Source organism: Protopterus annectens, chromosome 1.part0 (assembly GCF_019279795.1).
Source record: "Protopterus annectens isolate FY-2018-M chromosome 1.part0, PAN1.0, whole genome shotgun sequence".
Classification (NCBI taxonomy): domain Eukaryota; kingdom Metazoa; phylum Chordata; order Ceratodontiformes; family Protopteridae; genus Protopterus; species Protopterus annectens.
Genome location: NC_056725.1, coordinates 1489757052 through 1489781983, shown reverse-complemented (window position 1 = coordinate 1489781983; position 24932 = coordinate 1489757052).

The window sequence follows — 24932 nt, the reverse complement described above, 5'->3', positions numbered from 1 at the left end:
TAGCATTGCTCATGTCTCTATAATTCTGCATCCTTATTAAAAGAACAGAAATGTGAGAAGGTGTGAGGGTGCAGCCCCCACTTCAGGTGGTAGTTATATTCCAGATTTTATAAATAGTTCTGCATTTAACTAATGGGTATGTTTTCTCCCTGTATCTACAATTTGAATGTATCCAATACAAGTAAGCACTTTCCATTTTTATTCCACTATATCAACCATTTACACCTTGGAGGTCAGTACTCAGATACTCAAGCCTGCAGTGTTATGGATGTTGCTGGGTGTTCCCATTTTGAAATGCACCTAAACACAGCTAAAGAAAGAATTAAGTTATTCAGCTTAGCTTAAACATGGGCACTTTATAATGCCATTTAGTTTATACTGCTATCTGCACCACATAATATCTGCATAGTCATTCAGGAGTTTATTCTTCTCAATGTACCAAGTAAATGCGCACAATTTTATATGCTAAACATATGGGAGCATAATTTCAATACATATTCAAACATTGTTTTTTTCCTTGTATCTGTGAAGTTTGGTATTGAGTTATTTAAACTTACAGACATTGATGGTCACCTTAATGTCCATTCTAATTGCTGATTTAATTTGGTCAACTACACTTCTATCAAAATAAAGACATTAGTCTGAATCAGATAACTACTTCCTGGAGTTACTGAATCCAGAAAGGACACCGCTTCACTTTCTTAATCATCACTCAAAACAAGGGAGTCAAAAGCAGTTATTTGAGCACCCTATCATCCAACCCCGATTATAAGAAAACAAAGCCTTGATTTAAAACATTAGTTTGACATGATGAGAATTTTAGGCATATGACAAAATCTGTCAGTAATGTTATCAATGAGTGAAATTATTGGTCACACTTGTCATTGAATTCACTGTCCAACTGTCTGTAAGCAAAAAGGATAAATATTCATTCATTCTTTCATTCGTTTGCAGGATCTGCAGGACTAATGTGTCCTGTAAGTTAATTCCCTAAAAATATAAATCAACATATAGTTATTCAGACATATCTTATATACTCATTACCCACTCATTTTATAATCCTGTGAGGTATATTTAATGCACATGGTCTGCCCAATATTTCATATGTATCCAAAAGTAAAGCCCTTAGTCAGATAGAACTTCAAATGAATTGTGCAAAATATTTAAAGCTAGATTAGGAACATTAATGCTGCCCCTATGCAACTGACACCCTTCTCTCCACTTCAACAGGATAAATATTACTAGTACATATGGAAGACAAAAAAATTGGGTGGCCACGGTGGTGCAGTGGTTAGCGTTACCACCTCACAACAAGACATTCTCTGGTTCGATCCTCAGCTGGGGTGCCTTCTGTGTGGAGTCTGCATGTTCTCCCTGTGGTCGTGTGGGTTTCCTCCAGGTGCTCCAGTTTCCTCCCACATCCAAAAGACATGCTGTAGGTGGATTGGACACTCTAAATTGGCCCTAGGTGTGAGTGTGTGCCTTCTGTGGAAGGTTTGGTGTTGGGCTGGCAACTCGACACTGTAAAAACTCCACTGCCAATCATGAGCGGACAGGTGATCTGCTGTGGCGACCCCTAACCAGGAAAAAGCCAAAAGAAGAAAAATGGAACACAAAAAAATTGGAGGAAGTATTGATGAATGTGCAGGTTTATCTAACTCTAGCTGCAAAATAGTGACAAAGATAATGAAAAACAGCTTCTGCTATGAAACATCCCAACATAGTCACCCAGAATGAAAATGCGTAATAATATGAACACAAAAGATACACTTAGCATTGAATGAAACACAAAAACTCATAACAGGCTCTTTTCCATACCTCACCCAACTATATATATACTAGCTCTGTGACTGCACAACTTTACACAACATTAGAAAAGGGAGAAACAAGCAATCCACTTTTTTGCTCTTGTATGACTATGTTACTTATGGGGAAGGCAAAAAATGATCCCACCACCAAAAAAAAGGAAGAAATGAAACATATTCCCTCTTAGCTCAAATTCACTTTCTCAATGTGACTGTGTGTGGGAAGGCCATGAACATAATTACCCAAGCCATTCAGACACTGATGTATTCAGTGGAAAAAATGGTGGCACCCTGTGCGGCTGTGGCTGCTTCAGCTCCTCAGATGAATGTGCATTATTTGTCTTATTTTAAATCAGAATCAGCAGAAAAGATAGAATCAGGAACAAAAACTGAAGGTATGCTAACTTATACTGCTGATATACTCCTGGAAATTTGATCTCTTAGTCTGCTGTGCTGTGTGTTTGATGAGTTGCTGTTAATGAGGCCTATAATGCCTAATGCACTCCAGGAACTAAACAAACTGGGAATCATATTACAACATGGCTATAAGTGCTTTGGTGAAGAAAACATGTCACCACAACTCAGAGGGTGCATATTAAAAGAAGGAGATGTGACAGAACAAGGAAACCTGGTTCTAAGGCTGGTATAAATGCAAGACTTAAAGCCAACCCCCCCCCCCCCCCCCAGGTCTGCACTCCTATCCATGCTACTAACAAATGTTTGGTCTCTGGATAACAAGGTGGAGCACTTAAGGATGGAACTCTCCACACAGAGTAAGGTGAGAAACTGTAGTTTGTTAGTGTTCACCAATGGTTGAACACTAATATTAATGACAATACAGTCCATGTGAAAGGGATGACATTATTTTGAGCTGACAGGAACCAGGCTCTCAGTGGTAAAGCCAGAGGAGGGGGCATCTGTATTTATGTAAACAACAACTGGTGTAATAACTGCAAACTAGATAAGACACACTGCTCAGAGAACATTGAGCTTATGTCACTAAAATGCAGACCCTTCTACCTACCAAGGGAGTTTTGTGGTGTGAGCATTACAGTTGTGTATGTCCCTCCAAATGCCAATAACAAAGAAGCACTGGCGACACTTTACTAGTTCATAAATGATACCCAGAACAAGAATGTGGAGTTTGCTTACATATTAGCAGGTGATGTTAACAAAGCCAACCTGAAATTGGTACTACCCAGATTCTACCAGCATGTGGAATTTGCAATGAGGGGGAGAACATACTGGACATGGTCTTCACCAGCATTAAGCAAGTTTACAAGGAAATGCCCCATCTGCACCTGGGTTGCTCAGATCATCTGGCCATTATGTTAGTCCCTGCATACAAACCACTGCTAAACAGAAACAAGCTATCTAAGAAACTAGTGAAGGTTTGGCTGGATGGTGCAGTCTCAGCACTACATGACTGCTTCAAAAGCATGAACTGGGATGTGTTCAAGGAGGCAGCTACAGTAAACCACCAAGTAGACCTTGAGGAGTACACGGAGTTGGTGATGGCCTACGTCACAAAAAGGGGTGGATGATGTCATTGTCACTAAAAGCATCACCACATGGGCAAACCAGAAACCATGGCTGACAAGTAGGGTATATGAGCTCCTGAAAGAAGGAATGCCTCATGCAAAGCAAATAACAAAGATGTCCTCAGGGTGGCCAGAGCTAATCTCAACAAGGGAATAAAGGAGGTGAAATGTGAGTATAGCCAGAGAATACAGGGTCACTTCAATGACACCAAAGACACCAGACAGCTGTGGCAGGGGATATAAGCTATTACAGACTACAGGCCTGTTTCTTCAAAATGTGACAACAACATTGAATTCCTGGATGAACGTAACAACTACTTTGGTAGGTTCGATGAGGGGAACAAAACCATGGCAATGAAACTCTCCATCAAACAAAATGAGAAAGTACTCTGTTTTAACCCAGAAGTCTGGAGATCCTAAGCAGAGTAAATCCCAGAAAAGCAGCTGGCCTTGATAACATTTGAGGATGAGTGCTCTGAGACTGCTCTGCTCAACTGTAAGCAGTACTTGTGGACATTTTCAACTTATCTCTGAACCAGGCCTGAGTACCAAGGTGCTTCAAGAATACTACTATAATACTCCTACCAAAGAAATCACAGTCAGTCAGCCTAAATGACTACTGTCCAGTTGCTCTAACCTCAACAGTGATGAAATAATTTGAGCAGCTGATCAAGGGCCACCTATCTGCAAACCTACCAGCATCACTTGACCCACTTCAATTTGCCTACAGGGCCAACTGCTCTACAACAGATCCCATCTCATTTGCTCTTCATGAATCCTTGGCACATCTTGACAACAAAAAATGTTATGCAAGGATGCTATTCATTTATTTTAGCTCTGCCTTTAATAAGGTCAATCCACAGCACCTGACTGAGAAGCTTATCCAGCTGGGCATCAACACCTACTTATGCAGCTGGATCTTGAACTTTCTCACTGATAAGACTCCAAAAAGTATGTGTGGGCAACAACACCTCAAGGAGCTTAACAGTAAACGCAAGAGACCCACAGTGATGTGTCCTGAGTCCTCTGCTGTTTACCTTACTAACACATGATTGCATCACCAGACATAATTCTAACAAGATCTTCACTTTCGCAGCTGACACCACTGTAGTGGGTCTTACCAGGAGTGAAGTCAAGACTGCCTGCAGAGATGAGGTGAACACCTTATTAACTGGTGTGATATTAATAACCTGGTTCTAAACGTGAATAAAACCAAGGAGTTAGTAATAGACTTCAGAAAGAATCAGGACTCACATCACTGACTCATAACTAAAGGGGAAGAAGTGGAGAGAGTGACAAGCACCAAATTTCTGGGTGTGTATATTTCTGAGGACTTAGCATGGTGAACAAATACTAGCGACATTGTGAAGAAAGCACATCAATGCCTGCACTTCTTGCGGAAGCTGAGGAAAGCTAGTCTCCCTTCCTCTGTCCTCAAAACCTTCCATAGGGGTACCATTGAAAGCACCTTGACTAGTAATCTCACAGTCTGGTTCAGGAACTGCAAAGCCTTGAACCAAAAGGCCCTACAGAAGGTGGTGAAGGTAGTGGAGAAGATCATTGAATCCCCACTTCCAGCTATCCAGGCCCTATATGAAGCACGATGTATTTTGCCAGCCAGAAAAATAGTCAGAGACCACACTCACCCTGCAGCTAGACTCCTCACCCTGGAAATGAACTCTTTTTCTGCTTATCTTCAGGAACATGATACCGTAGTTTGTGCTATAAGTCCTCCAGGTTTAGTAGGAGCTTCCTCCCACATGCTATCAGACTGTTGAACATAGCAACACCTGCTGGCCAGAACCATCAGTAGTACAGCTATCTTAGGTTCATAGGTTCATAGGTTCATACTATGCTATCTTCCCTAGGGCATTTATAAGCCTAGCCAGAATGTGTTTGGCTTTCGCCACCCATTTTAAATTTATTTTGCTATGCCCTTTTTCGAGGTTAGTATACTGTGCCTCTGTCTAACAGTGACACAGAAGTGATACCCGGGGTAAACCTACGATCTCCCATCCACTCATCGATTCCTCTTGAAGAGAGTCAATGAGGGACTCTGCCTAACCTGGACTGGGATTTTATTCCAGAGTGAAGGGAGCCTCTGGGTTATGAATCTGTCCCTCCAGCATGTCCTATTTATTTCAGTGCTGAGGTTCAAGTCTCTCGAGCGTAGCTCGATGGGATTTGGATTTTCTGAGGTGCAGCATGTCCATTAATTCCGGGTTGGACATGGCTTTATACGTCAGGCACAGATCGCCTCTGAACAGGTGGTATGCCACTGAGTAGAGCTAGAGTTTCTTTAACCGGGCAGCATATGGCATCTGTTTGAGCCCTTTGATCCTCTTGGTGAGGTACTTTTGGGGTCTTTCCAGTTGCTGCAGGTGTCTGGTAAGGTACATCCCAAAAGGAGCATTGTACTCAATTATGGGCCTGATGAGGGATGAGTAAAGAGGCACGATGACCTCCCCTGATCTAAATGTGAATCCCTTCATGATTAGGTGGGCTATATAAAATGTTTTTCTAACCACTTTGGCCACGTGGTTGTCAAATGAGAGATTGCTATCAACTTGGGTCCCCAGGTCCCTAATTACTTCTTCTGTACTTAATGGATTACCACCTATGTGGTAATTCATGGGCACTTTGTTTTTGCCAAAGGGGATGACTATACACTTTTTGGCATTTAGCTTGAGGTCATGGCTCTGGCACCAGTTGTCTGTTTCTATGAGGCCCTATTGGAGGATGCTTATGTCGGCTGGTGAGTCGATTATGGCGCCCGGTTTGCAGTCATCTGCGAACTTGGTCAGCCACAGTCCTTCCGTGTTGGCCTGTACCTCCGAGAAATATATAACGAACAAGAGAGGTCCCAGGACTGAGCCTTGTGGGACACCACTTGTAACTGGTTTGGAGTCTGACATGGCTCCAGCAATTCTAACCATGTGGGATATGTCCTTGAGCCAGTTTGCAATCCATCTAGTGACATAGGTGTTTATATTTAAGCTGGTGAGCTTATCTATAATGCCCGAGTGGGGTATTGTATCGAAGGCTTTTGCGAGGTCCAGGTAGGCTGTGTGGACCACCTTGCCCTCGTCAATGGCCTTGGTGACTGTTTCAAAGAAATCAACCAGGTTTAAGAGGCAGGATCTGCCCTTAACAAAGCCGAACTGGGTAGGATCCAGTGTCTGTAGGTCCCCAATATCTTTATTTATGAGGTCCATGATGATCCTTTCCATAGCTTTGCAGACCAAGCTAGTCAGGCTTATGGGGCGATAGTTTCCAGGATCCGTTGAGGCACCAGCTTTATGGAGAGGGACCACTGTTGCTGTACGCCACTCTTTGGGCACATATCCTGTAGTAAGGCTGAGATTGAACAGTAGTTTTATGTTTGGGTTTAGCTCTTCTTGGAGTTCATGTAGGATGCAGCCCGGGACACCGTCTGGTCCCATTGATGCTGTGTTTTTTGCTTTGGAGAGGGCGGCTCTTACCTGAGCATCTGAGATGTCAGGGGGGCAGCATTCTGCTGGGATAGATATTTGCCCTTTTGGTGGGGGGGGGAGAAGTTTGCGCTGAACCTGTCAGCTAGGATGTTGGCAATGTCTGTGGGTTCAGTGTATTTTTTTTTGTCATTTTGGACTAATTCTGAGCATATCTGGGAATTACCACCCAGGTTCCTAACATAACTAAAGAAAGCCTTGTGATTATCCTTAGTGTCCTGTGCAATTTTTCTCTCGAAGCTGGCCTTAGACAATTTTATGAGTGCCCGTAGTTTTTTGCTAATACTGATCAGTGATGCCTTCTCTTTTTGGGATTTTGCTCTATCATTTAGTAGCTTCCTCCTTCTATTGTATAGTTTGTTTATGGCTGGGGTCCACCAGACAGGACGTCTGCCTTTTGGAGGATTGGGTCTTGGTTTTATTTGGAATCGCATGATCCATGCATTCCTGAAGGTGTTCATAGAATGCGTTTATAAAGGATTCTGCGGTCTGGGCCGTATTTTCCACTGGCCTGGGGGCTTTGAAGGATTCTACCTCCGTTTTGAGGAGTGTGAAATTTGCTTTAGAGAAGTTTTTCACTGTGGTTTTCTGGGCAGGGGGTGGGGTCGGGATGTGAATATCCAGTGAGATTAGTTTATGGTCTGATCTTACCAGTGAGGGATACACTTCTGGTCTGGAGCATAGAGTCCCCATGTTGGTGATGATCAGGTCCAGTATGTTTTCCCCTCTTGTGGGAGTGGTAACAAGTTGTTCCATAGCATTTGAGTTTATAAATTCTAGGAACCTTTGGGCTAGGGTGTTGGAGCTAGAGTAATGCTCCCAGTCTATGTTTGGGTAGTTGAAGTTGCCCAATATAATGGTGTTTGGAGAGACCTTCATATTTTCCAGTGTTCTCAGGAAGGCCGAGTGGGGTTCCTGGTTTTGGGAGGGTGGTCTGTAGCAGGCTATAAACTGGAAGGCAGTTTTACCCACTGTTAGTTGCACATGGATAGTCTCTGATGCTTCGTGCTTTGCCACCAACCTGGAGGTGTGGGTATCTTTGATGAATATCGATACTCCCCTCCTTTTGTGGTTCGGTCCAAGTTTTGGGGCGAAAAGCATGGTATGAGGTATAACCTGGTAGTGCTGGGGTGCTCTCGGGAGCCCTGAACCAGATTTCTGTTACTGCACAGATATCGATGTTCTCCATGCTAAGGAGAGTTTCGAGTGCGTGCATCTTGAGGTTTAGACTTCTGGCGTTGAGTAGCATTACTCTTAGTTTCTTATCCCTTGTGATACCTATGGAGGTGGGTTTGTCTTTTGAGCCTTGCCTAAAAAAGGCACTATGGGGGTAGCAAGAGCCTTTGCCAATATCCGAAAGCCCAGGGGTGACAGGTGCAAGCCGTCCGTAGCTAAGCATCGTGGCTTGTCGAGCATATCATCGCAAGCTGACAGGCATTGGATCCCCTTTGAATGACACCAGTACTTAAGCCAATTGTTGAAATTGATCATCTTGTCTTCATATTGTGGCATCATTCTTGGTGAGGGTAAGATGCTACTCAAGGTCAGGGTCATACCGGCCTGGGCTACATGCTCAGAGAGCTCCTTTATGTCTCTTTTCATGTAGTCCAGGGAGGTATGTCTCAGGTCATTCACACCAGCATGGACAATGACTGAGTCATATTTGTACTTGCCTTGGAGTGACCTGAGTGCTTGTGTTATGTGGCGGATCCTAGCGCCCGACAGGCTGCTCACCGTGACCCTCTCCTTGTTCAGCCTGGTGAGCGGGACGTCAGTGTGCCTGACGATAGAGTCACCTATTACAAGTGTATCAGGTGTGTTGTTTAGTCTTAAGGGCTGTGACTGTTCGGCACACTGGCTTTGTGAGATATGTGTTGCACGTGTTTTGTTTTGGGGTAGCGGTTGCTTGGGTGTCTGCTTTGGAGGTCTCTGCTGCTTAGGCAGATCTTTATTCAGAGCCTCCGAGTATGTTTTTGTGTGATTATGTGTTTGGTTTGCTGTCGTGGTAGGTCTATGTGAGACTGGTATTGTAGTGAGTGTGGTTTCCTTCTCCTCCTGACTGGTTATGCCAGTACTGAGTTGAGAGAGCTTAGCCTCCAGTTTGGCTCTATGGTTGCATCTCTCACATGTGTTGGAATTTGTTGGGAGGAGGAGAGGGTTGTCTGTGTACATGAGGCAGTTGTAACATTGCCTCAAGATTCCCAGATTCACCAGCTGGACCGGAGAGGAGATTGACAACTGACCTTTGGATGTGCTAGAATAATATTGGGAATTCCTTAATAATTGAAAACAAGGGCCAGTGGGGAGTGAGGGTGTAGTGCTTTTAATTTTTAGTGCTGACTTATATAATTGCTTTAGTGAGCAAGTGCCAGGTAACTTAAGTGCAATGTGTTACAGGTAACTTAAATGCAAAAACGACAAACAGTAACTTTCTCTCAAGTGAAGCAAGGAAATAAGTACAGTAAGCAATGCAGATATCACTAGTGATCTTCTTGTGCAATACCTACATCAAGCTGCTTTAAAAGTGAAATCAGTAGTAGTTGAACATTCTGTACAATATTTAATTTAAACATTTGTTTACCAGAAAAGTCTGAATTGGAACAAAGCCAATTTTCAGCAGAGGCCCAGGGGGAAATGGTCCAGATGTATCTTTGTAACATGGGAGGAAACCAGAGTACCCAGAGAAAACCCACACAAATGCAGGGAGGACATACAGACTCTGCACAGAAAGTACTCCAGCCGAGAATTGAACCGGAGAACTTCTTGCTGGGAGGTGACAACACTACCACTGCACCTTCCTCTTACTTCTTTACAATATACTTATGCTATTCAGTATATTCTGCTTTTCCACATGTGCAATATTTGATGAAGGCTGCTACCAGTATTATAGAGGTATCTCAGATCTTGTCAGTCTTGTTTTGTATATGTATATGTTACTGTACTGTTATATGTCCTTGTTATTCTCTGTGGTTGTATGTGATAGATGTTCTTGGAACCAAAGCAATGTAATTTTGTTTAACTCACACTGTGTGTGAGTCTGAATGAAAATAAAGTTTAATTTGACTTTGAAATAAAACATTTTTCTCACTGCATGGAACGCTTTAATGGTGGTGGATATAGCTTTAAAGATTTTGACCTAATTAATGAGCAGTTTGAGTCACAAGCTAAATAATATTATGTTTTTTATATAATGTTATAAACACAGTCAAATATTTTTTTATTTATTTATCTTTATTTGTCTTTTGTTAACCGGGTTAGTCCAACTGGGCTGTCAGCCCGTTTTCAGTGGTGACCCAAGGAGAAAAGCTCCACACAAAGAACAAATAACAGAGTTACATAAGCAGTAATGAAGATATGTATACAAAGCTACATACATTCATGTCAATATGTGACAAATGAGTATAAAGCAACAAACATTCAATACCAATAATGGAAATTAACAAAGCATAAAAAATTCAACAAAAACATTCACTAAAAATTACAAGAGGTAGAAGCCTGTAGTAATAAAAATGTAGATTTACAAAAGGTCATCCAAAAAAGCCCTAAAACATTTTTAGTGACTACACCAAGTTGGTATAAGGGAAAAAGAAGTATTGAAAATAGAGGGGCAAAAGTGGTGGGGTGGGAAGTAAAGTTTAGGAGAGTCTAGAGAGTAAAAAAATGCAGCTATGAGAAGAGGGGTGACTGTCTGTTTCTAAGATTGAAACCTTTGTTATTGTCAGTAACAATGACTCCATAGCTTTTATGCAAAAGAACAGGGCATGTAAAGGATATCTTCTGCCACCATTTTTATTATTATCAGGGACTCCATTTTGAAACATTAAAGGCTTCATCAATGTAAGGAGTAAACATGTCGGAGAAAGACACAGCATCATAGTAAACCCAGCTATCATGTGTTGATGCAGTTTGAAATTCTTAAAAACTGATAGAAACTCAGTTAAGTTTACCAGCTATCAATTTAACAAACTCAAAATACAGGTAATAGCATTGGAGACAGTATACCAAGATCCTGAAATTTGTTATACTATGCAATTAAAATATCTTTGCCAGGCTCATCAGAATGACATAGTTAAAGCTATTAATCACAACAAAGAAGCATCCTTATACAAATTCATTTGGAATTTACAAAACTGTCCTTATATACATAATTGACTATCAAACAGAACCTCCACTATAAATAGACAATTTTGACAAGATTCCCATTAGCATTCTATTTCCAGTTCTGATTAACTGGTATTTGAAAAATAAAACGGCAGTGATTCCAGTAAGGATGATCCCCAAAATGAAATAAAAAACTATGAATGTGAAAGCAATTTTTTTTTTAAATGCCAAACTAAAGTTACATGTGCGAATGTATAGACACACACACACACACACACACACACACACACACACACACACACACACACGTGGCCATTATTTCTTTTTTCTCCTGGAGATTTTCAGTTACCCTTTAGTTTCCAAGGAAAGAGAATTTATAAGCTTTTATTTGTTTATTCCCTAATTTTTATCCTTACTCTGTTTCAGGCCCATGGGATATATGCAAATGACCTTATGAACACCAGGTGTTTCAGTTAATTGGCAATTCTGAATGCTCATGACTTGTTCGTTATTTTAATCAACAATTTCAGGCCAATAAACTCAAAGCCCACTAGCTGTGGATCTGCATATTTAGGTCTTGTTATGACCTCATCAGCACAGCATAAGCAGAGTGTTTGACTAAACATAAAAAACACAGGGCTGTTATACCCAAATGATGTCCATTATTGTTAGGGTGACTGCAAAATATCCCAAATAACAAACTAAAACAATGAATGAGAAGGTCACACAGAAAAAAACAATATGTAAAAGCTAAATGAAACCTCCAGCCAAGCTGTAACTTCCAATGAGTGACCTCTCAAACCTCTTGAATCAGAGGCCCGTGGGATATATGCAAATGACCCTTATGAACACCAGGTGTTTCAGCTAATTGGCGATTCTGAATGCCCATGACTTGTTTCATCATTTTAATGGACAATTTCAGGCCAATAAAGCCAAATCCCACTAACTGTGGATATGCATATTTCAGCCTTGTTATGACCTCATCAGCACAGCATAAGCAGAGTGTTTGACTAAGCATAAGAAATACAGGGCTGTTATACCCAACTGATGTCCATTATCATTTTGCTGTCACCCTAATAATTATATGAATGAACTATCCTTCTCACCATCTGCAACAACATGGTTTCATAACTATATAACTATTTATCTGGCCATCAACAATCTGTTCTATGGCAGGGTGACTTATCTCCTTGACTTCCTTTATCCATTGGTGTCCCTAACGATCTATCATAGGCCCTCTCCTTTTCTCCCTCTTTACTAATAATCTACACACAGCTACTCCACATGGTTCTATAATACAGTATGCAGATGATTCAACACTTATCTGTACTGCCACCTCTATATCAACTCTTCATTCTCAAACACAGGAATCCTTCACTTTTGTTGAAACATGGTTAGCCAATGCCCATCTAATCCTGAACCCAAGCAAAATTAAATATATGTTAGAAAAATATGTATTTGAACATATATAAAATGCTAGTTTAAAAGCAAATAGTATATAATGCATTTTATTCTATTAATAATATGGCAATAAGAATGATTTTACATGTAATTGCTTGAAGCTTTGGAACTGCAGTGTATTTGAACTCTGACCCTGGCAGTAGCCAGCTCAGCAAGCTTATGTTTTTCACTAATGATTATCTGCTGGGTCAGGAAATTAAATGTATAAAGCATTGAAAATCTTCTTCTCCTTCCTCTGGGACAATTGGCCTTGTGAATGTTACCAAGATAAGACACAGCTGTTGGAAGAATGTTGCAAGAAGAACAAAGAAGTGTATTACAAGACTGAACCAACTATTGTATTCAAGCAGGCCTGAAACCTTGAAGGAGTAACATTTACAGAAAGACATTATAACTGACCAGGTGCTTTGCAAGGCTATATTATTCCCAAGGGAAAACTTTTTTAGAATATGTAACATCAGCAATCTTTATGAATAGGATGTTGTGAACCATAGTGATGTAGGTGCCCTGTGACTGACCACGTCAGAAAGGTGGGCACAAACTAGAAAATAGAAACTATAAGAATTGTGTACTTCCTGTATCATGTCAGACAAAATTCTGTACTTGTATGGTTTTTTGCCTCCTGGTGTACACTAGTAAACTTTTGCATCTGAGCCTCCTGTGTTGTTATCTTTGTTTTTATTTAACAGTTTGGTCCTTCTTGAATCGGAAACCCTCAGACAGCTACAGATCAGAGTGTACCGGTGGTCGAACACTGCGCAGGAGAAGCTACCGAAATGGTTCTTCTTGAAATACAAAGACCTCCGACTGAATTGTCGTTTTGAGAGGCTGGCCACTTTCTGATCTGCGGCCGAAGAGCAGTCTCAAACTGGTCGACTCAGGAGGCTCAGGTAGGAAGATATTTGCCTTTTTTCTGTTTTAGATCAGGGACTAGGTTGCAGTGAATACTATTGTCAGAAGATTTGTTATACAGATCAGGGACAAAAGGAAATTACTGTATATTTTGTCAGAGATCAGGGAAACAGAATAAGGTAGGCAGTCATTCTAGATAAACTGTGTAAGGAATTGAAATACCATGTGGTGAAAAGGGTTACGTAACATTTTCTTTTAGTATGGGAAATCAGTACACTAAAACATCGCGAGATCCGGCCCTAACTGAAGACGCAAAATATATGCAATTACAACGGGCTGATAATGTAAGGTATTATACAAAATGAGTTAATAAATACGGATTTGATGGTAAATTAGATAAAATTTCATTAGTTAAACTTTTAAAACAACTTATTATCTGACGCAGAAGGTCAGGCAAAAAAACAACAACGATTAGACATTCTTCAGGCACACAGGTGGATTGAAGAAGTAAACCGAAGGGAACAAAAAACTAAAAATGCTAAGATGTTATTTTTACATAAAGAGGATAATAATATAGTAATAGCAATGGCTCCTCCTCCCCCGCCCCCTCCGATGCCTTTTTCAGGGTATGAAGCAGGAGGATAAGCTGGTCCACCTCCATGTTATCCTGATGTCACAAGAACACTAAAACCATTTGTTAGAGATCCTATTGAAACTAGGTCCTGGACACATAAAACACTTGGGGACACAGACTTGTATCAAATAGGGAGAAACACACTAGAGGAAAATGAGGAAGAAATCTGTCCACTAATCGAAGTACCAAATCCTCAGGCAGGACAGGAAGGGCAGGACCCAACTTTTTAGTATACAGACCATGGACACCGGAAGATATTCGGAAAGCTACAGAGGGAATCCCCCATCCAAAAGTTAATTACACAAAGTTTTTACAAGATTTACAAGGTATGAGACTAAGTTACCACTTGAATGGGGAAGAAGTAGAAAAGGTAGTTAGACAAATTGTGGGTCCAGACTGACACATGATTTGTGGCACCTGGAATCCTCGTAATGCAGAGCTTAAACCACTCCCACATAGTGACGCAGAACTAGACAACAGAGTAAAAGGTCTTACAGACCGAATTTCCGAAAAATGGAAACCCAGAGCAGATTGGACTTGCATTAACCAATGCATACAACAAGAGAATGAAACTGTAGATGGGTACTATGATAGATTATTGGAATGTTTCAATAACCATAGTGGTATGGCTATTCCTGAAAATCAGACACATGATACCTCGTATGAACAGCAACTGAAAAATGCATTTTTGAAAGGTTGCATTGCACCTATCAGTAGCTTTATTACGAAGCATATGATAGATCATCGAACAAGTAGGCTACAAGCCTTACTTGAATATGCTAGACATGCTGAAAGACACTTTAATAGTAAAAAGAAAAAGAAGACACAAGTCTTCACTGCTGAAGACGGAGCTGAGGTTTTTGTAGTACAGTCCGGTAAAAAGGGCAAGAAAAATGCCCAGGGAAATAGACAATCTGACAAACGGTGAGAAGATTTTGAAGAGAGAAAAAAGAAAGGTGAGTGCTTTAAGTGCGGAAAGAAAGGACATTTAGCAAGGGATTGCAGGCTAAATAAAAATGTGACTACAGAAAGTAAGGGTGATGAGGACTGACTATATGATAGTGATGAAAGTCAGAAATCATCAGGAAAGGTTAACAAACAAAGGACAAATGTAAATGTAGTAGAAGGAACACAGGAAGTGCAAGCAGATGTAGAGGATGAAGAAAGTGAAATTTTAGATTTGGCATTACTGAGCTTGGAGCTCTATCTGGCAGACACAAAACCGGAAGTCACACTTCTGGTGGAGGGGAGGGAAGTAAAATTCCTGTGTGACTCAGGAGCGTCACGAACTTTGATACACCCCTCCAAGTTACCAGAATATTCCGAATCACCTGATTATATATTAGTAAAAGCAGCAAACGGACAGCTATATAGGGAACCACTCTCCCATGATATAGCAATAACTGACCCTGTTTCAGGTATGACTCAGAAAAGTAAAATTGTAGTTTCTGCAAAATGTCCAGTAAACCTAATGGGAAGAGATCTTATGCAGATATTTGGCATAGCGGTAGTTCCCACTATGCAGGGTATGGAGGCACAAAGACAAATGGATACTTTTGTGGTGCGACCGGAGGGTGAGACTTTTTACTGGTACAGCCAGGACCTAGTTACGACTGGTCCAGGGGCAGTAACCGAGGAACTGATGAATGTGGCCATCAGTAAGGCCCCCTCCCTTGACACTGACCAACAGCATTTGTTACACTGTACTCCATACTACTGTAGCATGCCAGGACCTGATAAAGAATATGAGCAAGAATTATTCAAAAATCCTGCTAACAGATTAGTATTACGAACCTTGTATTGGGATACTGAGGGAAACAGTGTGGTAAGCTGTTCATTACCTCAGGAATTCATGACACTGTACAAATCTAATCGACTACCACATGTCAGCTTAATGAAAAATAAGAATATGAAATGGGCAGACTTAGGAGAAAAAGTAACAAGATGGGAAAAACAAACTGATTTAGAATTATCAGAACAGGGAATACAAAAACAGAAATTGAATTGGCTAACATAGACACATCCAGCTGTACACTTACAAACTAGTGAAGACAGCTGATTAGCATTCTTATTAGAAGAAGAAGAAAAAGCCTTGTGTGACATACCAAAGATTCTTTGGTCAACAGGCAAATCAGATGTAGGACTTATTCAAACAGCAGGACCAGTTACTATTACACCAAAATCAGAATTTAGACCACAGAAAAGACAATACCCCTTGAGGAAAGATGCAGAGCAAGGTATCAAGCCTATAATAGCAGCATTACTCAAGGAAGGAGTACTGGTAGAATCTCTTGATTCACCATGTAATACCCCTCTATTTCCTGTTAAAAAAGCAAATGGGGAATGGCGGATGGTACAGGATTTACAAGCTATAAACAATGCAATAATACCCAGAGCACCTACGGTGCCAGACCCACACACCTTGTTGAACGATTTGAAGCCGCAACAAAAATATTTCATTGTAGTAGACATAAGCAATGCTTTCTTTTCAATACCTATACATCCTGATAGCCAGTATTGGTTTGCATTTACATTTCAGGGTAAAAGATATACCTATACTCGGCTACCACAGGGATATTGTGAAAGTCCAACGATATTTGCAGAAGAAATGGCAAGCAACCTGGCAGAGTTTACCCCACCAGGAGGTAGTCAGATTCTACTTTATGTAGATGACATTTTGCTAGCAGCCCCCATCCAGCATCAATGCAGGGAGGATACCATAGCATTATTGAAATTTTTAGCAGCACAGGGACATAAAGTAAACAAAAGTAAGTTACAACTTTGGAAAAAACAAGTCAGATACCTAGGATATGTAATATCCAATGAAGGTAGAATATTAGACGAAGACAGAAAAACAGCAATTTTACAAGCACCTAAACCAGCGACCAAGAAGGAAATGATGTCCTTCTTGGGAACGACTAATTTTTGTCGAAGCTGGATATCAAACTATGCTTTAGAATCTGCTCCACTGGCTGATTTAATATATAAAACACCAATGGCAGCACAAGATATATTACAATGGACACCCGAAGCAGAAACAGCTTCCTGCAGACTAAAACAATTGATAGCTTCTTCATTAGTTTTAGGACTTCCGAATTACCACAAAAGATTCTTTCAGACCGTAGATTGTAAACAGGGATACATGACGTCAGTTCTGATGCAACGGCATGGGGATAAGCAATGCCCCATAGCTTACTATTCATCACAGTTAGACCCAGTGGCATGATCGCTGCCTCACTGTGTGCAAGCAGTGGTCGCAGCTGCAATGGCAGTACAGGCTTCGGCCTCAGTGGTGTTATTCCACCCTCTCACATTGAGAGTGCCTCATGCAGTCGTGATAATTTTACTGCAAGAAAAAATGGCATATCTATCTCCTGCTAGACATCTTTCATGTATGACCATACTGCTGAGCCAACCTCATATGGTAATTGAACGTTGTACAACATTAAACCCGTCAACGTTACTTCCAACCCCTGTGGATGGCACACCGCACAGCTGCCTGCAGGAAATTGAGCAAATAACTTTGCCCAGACAAGACCTCACTGATATGCCCTTGGATGATGCCGAGGTGACATTTTACGTGGATGGCTCATGCAGAAGAGGTCCTACAGGGAAAAATCTAGTAGGATATGCTGTGGTTACAGATACAGAGATCTTAGAAGCCCAACCTTTACAGCATAACCTATCTGCTCAAGCAGCAGAATTGATAGCCTTAACACGGGCTTGCACTCTAGCGAAAGATAAATGTGTGAACATATATACTGACAATCAGTATGCTTTCTCTACAGTGCATGTTTTTGCGCAACAATGGAAAAATAGGGGAATGATAACATCTAATGGCAAACCGATTAATCATGCGCAACTTATTTTGAACTTATTAGATTCCATTCAGTTACCTACTAGAGTAGCTATTTGTAAATGTTTAGCTCATACAAAACAACAGGATAGAATTTCAAAAGGAAATGCAAAAGCTGATGCAGCTGCAAAGCAAGCAGCCTCAGACTCAGAAACTTTACTTTTAACCAAGGAATTACAACCCTCTGAGACTTTAGATCTAGAAATGTTAAAAACAATGCAGACACTAACTACGAAAGCAGAGAAACAAAAATGGGATAAACGAGGTGCAATCCTCGAAAATGGACTGTATGTCTCCAAAGAGAAAAAAACAATATTACCGTCTAATTTATTTAGATATGCAGCTTTGTTGAGCCATGGGCAGTGCCATGTCTCAACAGGGGGGATGGTACAGTTAGTAAATCGAATATTCCAAACATACGGATTCATAAATTATACAAAAAAATTTTGTGCAGCATGTCATATTTGTAACAAACATCATGCACAAGGGGCATTCAAACCCAAGCAAGGGAGTTTTCCTACACCACCATATCCATTCCACACTATTTGTATGGATTTCATAGAATTGAATAAATGTGAAGGGAAAAAATACTGTTTAGTAATTATAGATATGTTTTCCAAATGGGTAGAAGCTTTTCCAACTAAAAATCCGGATGCAGCAACCGTGGCAAAGCCCTAGTAAAATAAATAATTCCCAGATTTGGCATACTGGAAAGGATTTATAGTGACAATGGGACACATTTTGTTAATCAGATGATTCACCAGCTTGGGAGATTCTTTGAAATCTCCTTAAAGAATCATTGTGCTTACCACCCACAGTCTGCAGGACTGGTAGAAAGGTACAATGGAATTCTAAAAAACAAATTGAGGAAGCTAGTGAGTGAGACACAGAAAAACTGGATTTGCTGCCTGCCTTTGGCACTGCTGAACATGAGAACAGTTCGAAATGTAAAGGGTTTGACTCCCTTTGAAATGATATTTGGAAGGGCATATTATGTGCCACAGTGGAAAGCTCTCATGCCTGCAGAACTAGAGGCTGACAGCTCATTAGCTAGCTATATGAGAAAACTGTTAACAAATAAAACTGTTTTGCAGTTGAACTCTTTTTCAGATAAAAGACAGACCGGACCACTAGAAGCAGTGCTGACTCCGGGCACCTGGGTGTGGCTGAAGGTTACGAAGAGGAAGAATTGGGCGAGTCCAAAGTGGGAAGGACCGTACCAGGTACTGTTGGCAACGCCTACTGCAGTCAAAGTTGCTGAGAGGTCGTCCTGGGTCCATCTGACGCACTGTAAACCGGTAAAGAATTTTCAGCTTGATAAACATTTTGGGACTGATACACAACAAAGGCAGGATGGCCAAGAGCAAAACGAGTAAAAATACAGATCAACCCCAAATATGTTGTTTAATCATCTTGTTGACTATGCATTTATTGACTATGATTGTGATGACCTTCCTTTTGTTGTGGTTTTTCCTACATGTAACCACACAATTGAAAGTGGAGAGACGTGATGAACTGTCTATAGACTGGCATCCAAACTTTAACACATACCTAGCTATGAAGCGTGTATATGTAGAGACTATGAACATTTCAAATTGCTGGGTTTGTACTGCTATACCAACAGCATATGGAGGACTGTTAATGTCCGCTGTCCCCTTGGGGATAAATGAGACTTGGGAGAATTTACTTTTTGATACAGGATCTGTAAGATCACAAGACAAAATTGCATTGTATTTGCCTATTACACAGAAGGGAATTGTATGTTTTTATAAGAATGATACACTTCAAGTGGGTTGGAGTAACTGTAATATAACCATATCTTATAAATGCTATATTAAAGTTAAAGATAGAGGCACTGTTTGTAATACGAATTATGATTCATATTTGAGTTTAATGAAAACAACATTAAGTGATGTGCAGAGAAATCCTGTTTTGCATAAACAACTGTCTATTATAGATAAGAAAATGTTTCATTCAGAATTAACCCGCATCAGTACTAAAGTAGAAAATTGTTATTTTGTTTGTGGGAAAAAGGCATACAAATGGCTACCTGAGAATTAGTCCGGCAGTTGTTTTTTGGGTTATCTGGTTCTGGCCATAAGACACACTGCAGAATTACCTCTAGGTAAGATACGAAATGTGAGAGATGTAGCCCAGAAACCTGAAGGTCCAATCGGAAAACTTGTAAATCCAGTGGGACAAATCGAAGCTGGTTGGATAGACCATCATTCCGTAAAAAACAAAGAAAAATTGACTCATATGGACTTGAGTGACAGTGTAATATCCTGGGCTGGAATACTTCCAGCATATGGAGCATTCAAATCGATATGGGAGTTGAGAAAGCTGTCGAAACTTCTCGAAGTAATGAGTAATGCAACTTTTTCTGCTCTCAAACTAGTGACTGATGAACTGAATGCAATGAGAACTGTTGTGCTACAAAATCGAATGGCTCTTGACTTCACCCTGGTGGTGAGAGGTGGTATGTGTGCGCTTATCAAAGAAGAATGCTGTACGTTTATACCAGACAATCGACATGAAATTAATGACCACCTAGAGGTAATACAGCAGGTATCGGCCATGACTGAACCAGGCCCAAACCCACTGACGAACTTTTTCCAGAGTCTGTTTGGTGGGTGGGGTTCTATCCTAATGAACATCTTGATTGCTATTTGTGTGGGTCTGCTCCTATTAGAAGCATGTGTCTGTTATGGGATTCCCTGCATGAAAAGATTGATCAAAGATTTTATTGATGTATCTGTAACTGAAACTTTGTACCAAGACATTGAGTTAGAAAAATTAATTTCAGATGAAATTCTTTCCGAAGTATAAACTAAATGACTTACCTGGTTGAAAGTCCTTAAAGGAGAAGGCTGGGGGACGAAATGACATTATTTATATTTCAGAACAGAATAAAAGTATTAAAAGGGAGGAAAATGTTAGAAAAATATGTATTTGAACATATATAAAGTGCTAGTTTAAAAGCAAATAGTATATAATGCATTTTATTCTATTAATAATATGGCAATAAGAATGATTTTACATGTAATTGCTTGAAGCTTTGGAACTGCAGTGTATTTAAACTCTGACCCTGGCAGTAGCCAGCTCAGGAAGCTTATGTTTTTCACTAATGATTATCTGCTGGGTCAGGAAATTAAATGTATAAAACACTGAAAATCTTCTTCTCCTTCCTCTGGGACAATTGGCCTTGTGAATGTTACCAAGATGACACAGCTGTTGGAAGAATGTTGCAAGAAGAACAAAGAAGTGTATTACAAGACTGAACCAACTATTGTATTCGAGCAGGCCTGAAACCTTGAAGGAGTAACATTTACGGAAAGACATTATAACTGACCAGGTGCTTTGCAAGGCTATATTATTCCCAAGGGAAAACTTTTTTAGAATATGTAACATCAGCAATCTTTATGAATAGGTTGTTGTGAACCATAGTGATGTAGGTGCCCTGTGACTGACCACGTCAGAAAGGTGGGCACAAACTAGAAAATAGAAACTATAAGAATTGTGTACTTCCTGTATCATGTCAGACAAAATTCTGTACTTGTATGGTTTTTTGCCTCCTGGTGTACACTAGTAAACTTTTGCATCTGAGCGTCCTGTGTTGTTATCTTTGTTTTTATTTAACAATATACATAATAGCCAAAGACAATACTGTGATCTCCCCAACAACCCATACAAAGCTTCTTGGAGTGGAAATAGACAATACTCTAAATTTTGACTTGCATGTCTCCCTAACTATAACAAAAGGCACAAAAGGTTCCTGACCACAATGGCCAAAATTACATTAGCACAAACCCATCTGCTCTCCACTCTACTATATGCCTCTCCAGTTTTAACTAATCTAAGGAAAACTGACTTATCTAAGCTAGAAGCATGTTATAATAAAATTGCTAAGTTTGCGTCTGACTGCCAATATAAAACACATCATTGTACAGCTTTAAGGATACTAGACTGGCTTGAGCTTTCCAACATTATTCTTTACAACCAACTCTCTCTAACTCACAAAATTGTAACACAGCCAACTAGAACCCCTGCACTACAAAATCTCATCCTTCCTTACAGTTCCAGCATCCCACTTCACTCTAACAACAAGAACTTACTCACCATCTCCAAGGCCAACAACACTGTAGGAGAATCTTTATTTTACAACTATATATCTCATATATGGAACTCCCTTCCTAACTCCATTCTCTCATTCTCATCCACTAGCCACTTTAAGCCATCATTTAAAGCTTATCTAGAAAATAAGTGGCTATGTTCCTGTACTAACCCCTCATGAGTGCTCTGATTCATCACAGTATATCCAAAACCTATCCAACTTCTCCCCCGGTGTTTAATCCTTTGTTCCTACCGACCTGTACCTACAAATAGTACTGGCTATGTTCAAAGACTAGGTTTTATTGTCAAGATGTAACAAATTTGTATGTTCTTATGTATACTACATTTTGTTTACTTTATACTTTTTTGATTATTGTAATGTGTGCATGAAAATTTACTGTTACTCATGGAGCTTTTCTCCCCCGGCCTCTGCTAAAAAAGAACCTGAGTTCAGTCAGACTTTCCCGGTACACAAATGTTAAATAAATAAATAAAATAAATAAATCAATATAACCAGGATATATGGTGTTAAATTTATTCTGGATAACCAGGCCCTCACTTTTTATGAATAATGATAACAGAAAGGACATTTGCAGGATAAATACTAGTAAATCATTTTCCATTAAACTACAGAAATATTTAATGCTTCACCTGAGATTTTTTTGACAAGTGGTAGTGGCATAAATAATAATTTTGCAAATAATTTATTTAGAAATTATTCTATAGAGACTACCTTACCATCCATCCACAACCCGTTTTTTTCCCTTTTTTTACGTTTGGTCAGGGCATCATATCTAATGCAAAAAAGTTATCTAACAGATGGATATATAATGCTTCCTTATTCAATTAACGAATGTGTTGGAGGAGGAGAAAATATAAAAGCCTTTTTATATCCCAAGGAACTATTTGACCATGACAAAAATATATCAGTGATACTACCTGGCACACACACGCATGTTGATACAGTGATGGAATTCAAATGACTCAGAAAAACATCAACATGTTTGTGGTAAGGTGGGCTCCAGGGAGCATTGCTAAGACCATGTCTGGGATTAAGTAAATGGGTGACTAAGGCAAACAGTGGCAGGAGTAACTATTTTGCATTGAAAAAGCTGACTTTTCATTAAGAATGGTTTCTGTATTTTATATCAGTAACTCAATGAAAGAAGCAAGGCAAAATAAGCAGCAACAGTTGTCAGTAAAAGATTCTACAATTGTATCATCAACTATTTTTCTGAACAATTTCCATTAATATAGTCACTGCATATATTTCTGGAAACAATGTAAATTAAGAAAATGTTTAAGACATAAACCATGGCAAAAAGGCAGTGTACAATTCTGTATGGACTACTGCATAAATAACATATTCATAATATAAAACTGGAGATGAAAAGCAGACATTAAAGCACATCAGATTTAAACTGATCATATAACTCTAAAAATGGGAAAGTCTATCAATACTAGATTGTGGAGAGAGAGGGAAAGAGTGCAAAATCTGATATTGTAAGCAAATGCAATTGCACCCTGTTACCTTTTTAAATTATCTTGCCAATGGTGTGGGGACAGAGAATGCAGCCGATGTGTAAGCAGTGCATGCATGACAGGAGCTTCACTACCAAAGTGTCTAAAAAGTGCTCTTAATCCCCAGAATCCTAAAGTCAATGACCATCCTGTTAATGTACTTTTAACTCATTATTTCCAGTATAATAATGTAGGATTAACCATCTGCATTGCTGATGAGGTCACTGTTGTTAGCCTTGCTGAGATCTAGGCATTGCACCATAATATTTGTTGATAAACTGTACAGATTGACAGCGTTTGTGGCAAGAATGCTGGAAGAGACTTCAAACACTGGAACTAAATTGTTTCTTCATCTGCAAATTTTTGACAAATGTACAGTTAACATTACGTGTTTAGAATCTGCTGTTACTGAAGAAGTATCTTACATACAGGAGATGTAAAGAAGATTACAGGCTATGACAGGGAAGTGACATGGCTGTATGGAAATACAGAAGATTTGGAAACAGAGGCAGAAAAGAAATAAATAGAGGCTAGTAGGTCTGCATGAGAAAACAGAACCTAGGGATCTCTGCAGTCTTCTGAAATATCAAATCATGTTAGTGCCAAACTTGTTTTCAGCGCAACACTTTATAGTGGAAAGTGCAGATCTAACTATCCACCACAAACCATCAAGGTACACACCAAGACATATATTTGGAGTGCTCAGCTGTGCAGATCATGAAAATATCCTAAACATTGCTAAAGGTGGGTGCACATTCCTGCTCTGCAGCTAACAAATCAAGGCGTGCCAGGACTGTATTCATATCACAGTCCAACAGCACAAGGCATTAGCTTCAGTGAGATCTTGTGTTATACGAGTATCACTCTTATCTCAGTCAGGCACCCAGCCAATGTATAAATTATCAGAGCAACGGCTTCACTTTCTCAACTCCAGAAGAGATGATGTCATTTCTGAAGGACACATTTTTAACAAAAATTATATGAATGGCTCTCTAAGAGGAACACAGGACTTAACCCTTGGCAACCAGGCTGCACCAGAAAGACTGAGGATAGAGGCATGGCTAAGATACCAACCATATAACAACACAAAACTTTAGCTCTGCCTTAAAACACTTTTTTTCTGTCAGGATTTTGTTATTTTAATATTAAAAACTTTGAATAATTTTGTTTATATCTGTTATCACAATAATTTGCTTCTTCTTCTTTCGGCTTTTTCCCGGTTAGGGGTCGCAACAGCGGATCACCTTGTCCGCACATTGAATGGCAGTGGAGTTTTATGGTGTCGAGTTGCCAGCCCGGCGCCCAACCTTCCACAGAAGGCACACTCACACGCACACCTAGGGCCAATTTAGAGTGTCCAATCCACCTGCAGCATGTCTTTGGGATGTGGGAGGAAACCGGAGCACCCGGAGGAAACCCACGCGACCACAGGGAGGACATGCAGACTCCGCACCGAAGGCACCCCAGCCGAGGATCGAACCGGAGAACCTCTTGCTGTGAGGCAGCAATGCTAACCACTGCACCACCGTGGCCACCCATCACAATAATTTGCTAATT